Below are 3,598 nucleotides of genomic sequence, written 5' to 3' on the forward strand. Positions count from 1 at the left end.
CTTTCCAGGTTTTAGGCACTTTCTTCGCTACTGTTTCCAAAAGGCTAATTAATGGTACAAATTAAAAATTTGGACACAGTTTCGTTTTGATCACGGAATCTGTGAGTGTTACATCTGAGATAATGAAATTAATATAATGATGCAAATGTATAAGTTATCAGTTTTACAATTTATCGATAACTTTGTTGATTTGTTGTCTCGTATCTTATCGTAACACCATAAAATATCTATTTTTATAGCTTATTATATCTCGCAACAATTATCCTTAGCTGCATAATAAGCTTTAATAAATATGCCGCTCTGATAAAATCGTCCAACAAGGGACTTTGGTTTCCACTATCTCCTTTTTTGTCAGCCAACGCAAAACGAAGGCAAATTATTTTATTCGGTGTTTGAAGAAATAACAAAGTTGATGCAGAATAGGAAATATGTCTACAGATTCGTTATAGTTGACGGTAATATTAAGATTACATAAAACTTTTAGTCAAATGCATTCATTCGATTCAATGCACCGTACGGACAATATGTGGAGAACACTGGAGTTAGTATAAATTTTTCTCGTGATATGACGATAAAGACATTTGCACAGTTCGTAATTCGCTAACATCTCACAGTTGTTAACCTTTAGTAAATAGGAAAATACAGCCGATCAAAAAACATCTTTTTTCACTTCATCACTTATGTGTTGCTGCAGAAGCAAACGAGATTAATACATTTAAAAGTATATAAAAGGAAGGAAGCCTTCTGTTTAATTAGATTAAATTAATGATAGTTAAAATGCTTCAGTTGTATAATAAGCTTTAAGAAGTGAGGACGACGTTTGGCCGGCATATGTTAAAATGAATTTAGGATAGATAATATTTCATAAAAAGAAAAAAATCTTTTTTATTTTACTCTAACTGTTGCTTGATAGTAAAGGTGCTATTATATATTATAAAGTTTTAAAGTACTGTATGTGTTATAAAGCAACTTCATATGTGAGCATCGGTGGTTCAGTGGTAGAATGCTCGCCTGCCACGCGGGCGGCCCGGGTTCGATTCCCGGCCGATGCAAGCTTTATTTTTTTTTTTTTTTTATTTCCTAAAAGAAATCTACATTTTTTTTCCAAACTTCTTGCTTTGCACATCGCATTTATTTACCTTCATTTTTAATAGTTGAGAAAAAAACCTCTCTTAGGAAATTCCTACAACACATATGCGGAGTTTATAAGAATCCGAAAAAGGCACACGCTTGAAGAAAACAAAACGCAAAAATTTACAAAATGTTTCCTAATCCATTACATCCAAGGTTTTTATACCTTATAGGAATTATAAGGTATATTAAGTTTGTGCTAATCTACGCAATAGCTTCAAACACGTGAGTTGTACCCACTTGTGCCGTAGCAGCCGATCCGAAAAATGATTTCGACTTAAGCATATCTCTCCGCCTATTCGCCTGTGTGTTTGACATCTGCTCATATCGTTTTGCAATCATCTCATAGACTGTACATTCGGTACACAATCTTAATCCGAGGACGAAAGCTATTAAGCATAAACTTGATCAGGCGAAGTTTACGGCCATTCTCCATACACTGAGATATTTAAAAAAAACCACTTTCGATGTCCAATATTTTTTGACAAAACTCTGTGAAAGTAAAATTTCACCAAAAGTATGTGGATAGTATGAATAAGATGGAGAACCTTTTTCCTCACTGATTTGCTTCGACAAACTTCTCCACTAATGTACACATCTGTAAATACACACTGAGGTAGTGAATAAAAGTATAGTAAAAGTAATTGTAATAATAACGTGGCACGTCTCATCACTTGACAATTTAAAGTGTAGAGACGGAACATAATAAATGGCTCTTAAACCAGCAAACCCACATAATAAATACTTTTTTTATTAATTAACTATATATAGACAATCGAATGGTGAATGGCCAGCACATTCATTAACGAAAAATTCCGAACCAGAAAAAGGAACTTTTTAACGGGGAAAGAGCTTCAAAAAATAATTGAAAGCATAGGAAATAAGAAAAACTTTGAGAGCAGAAAAGCGAGATGGTCCCCCTGTGCACGTTAGATGAGTTTTGATAGCATTTGTAGACTGAAATGGACCTTCTTCAAAGGACAGCGTTACAGCTTTAATCGTTGGAACGTCCTCAACAAAGCACTTACAAAGTGATTACATCGAGATGAAAACGTTGTTGCGTTGAATGTGTCCCTCATATTAATTGTTAAGCTTCTCATATTCTTTCTGTTTTCATTTTACAGAGTATTTTAGCATACTTACTGAATGTATTCAAATATAGGAAACTAGGCAAGAAAACTTGAAGATGGTAAACAAGTAAATATGATACAAATTATTATTACTTTTATGCAAATTCAATCAACATAGCATGGCTAAGTCGATTTTATAAAAGAAATAGTAGCGGAGACCAACATTCCAAACCAGTTAAGTTGCCAAAAGAAACATCCGCCTTATAAATCTAAATATAATACTGACTAACAGCACCGCTAAAAAGCCTGAGGCACGTAATCAGTGCACAAAAAAAAATAACATAAAAAATGTTTACGAAAGTTGTATAAAAATTTCAATCGAATACTTAATACCCACCCCTCAAAGTAAATAAATATATGAGTTCTGATAAATGTTTGTGCCAATTCCTCAAGAGATTGTTTCGACTTTTAATTACTGGGCAATTCTTAAAACTACAACCAATTGGATTCGGTCAAGAAGTTTTATCTTTTTATTTAATTTTTTGATATTCGAGAACGAAGACAGAACCGAGCAGAGGCTAAGGCTAGAGGTGACTGCAACTTCGTTTTCATTGAATCGTTGAAATATTACATAAGCAATGCTGAATTTAGTATGCATCTATTATTCAATAGCGAGATTCGAATAAAAAAAAAGAAGAAGAAAAGGTATCTGTGTTAATAACTTCATGTTTAGAGTTGTTTTGGCTATGGTCATTTAACACCTCAATTTAGAACACCACATGACTAGTGTGCTTCGCTTTAATGTTATCAACATCTTAACACTTGAGTAGAAGGAGGAGTAGAGAAAAAAATTGAGATGGAAGGGGAATTAGCAGGCATTCTCTATATGCTTTAAATAGTCATTGGTAACCATGTCCAATATGCAGCATTGTTACCTTCAATATTCGCATTGTTAGTGGATATGCAATACAGTAACGAACGGTAGGAAGTTTTTAGACAAACGCGCAAAGTGTTGAGAGGTGTCTTTGCAACAATTTGTTATTTTTACTGCTGTATTGCTGATCCATTGTAAATTTATCCATGCATTACACATTTTATGCAAACCATGTGCTTAGTGGCATAAACAAAAAAAAGAAAAAACAAAAACAAACGAAATCTAACCAAACTCACACACATGATCGTGGAGGCATAAATAATTTGCTTTAAATCATGACGTTTAATTGGATAAAACTGCATAAGAGCTTATGAGTGTAAGTATACATTTTATAAATATTAATCTATAATCACTACGGAATGTGATAAATGTTTTCAGAGTTCGTAGCAACAGAATGTATGAATCAAGCAGAAAGCAAATAAACAAACAAACAAACAAGTAAGTGATATAACAAATTTTGTGC

General features: G+C 33.1%; 1 non-coding gene across 1 annotated transcript; it reads left to right on the plus strand.

Annotated features, from left to right (window-relative positions):
* Window positions 1–981: 981 nt before the first annotated feature.
* Trnag-gcc lies at window positions 982–1,052 on the plus strand. The gene has a single exon. It is a non-coding gene; the product is annotated as a tRNA-Gly (tRNA).
* The last annotated feature ends 2,546 nt before the right edge of the window (window positions 1,053–3,598 follow it).

Source organism: Glossina fuscipes, unplaced genomic scaffold, assembly GCF_014805625.2.
Source record: "Glossina fuscipes isolate IAEA_lab_2018 unplaced genomic scaffold, Yale_Gfus_2 2, whole genome shotgun sequence".
Taxonomy (NCBI): domain Eukaryota; kingdom Metazoa; phylum Arthropoda; class Insecta; order Diptera; family Glossinidae; genus Glossina; species Glossina fuscipes.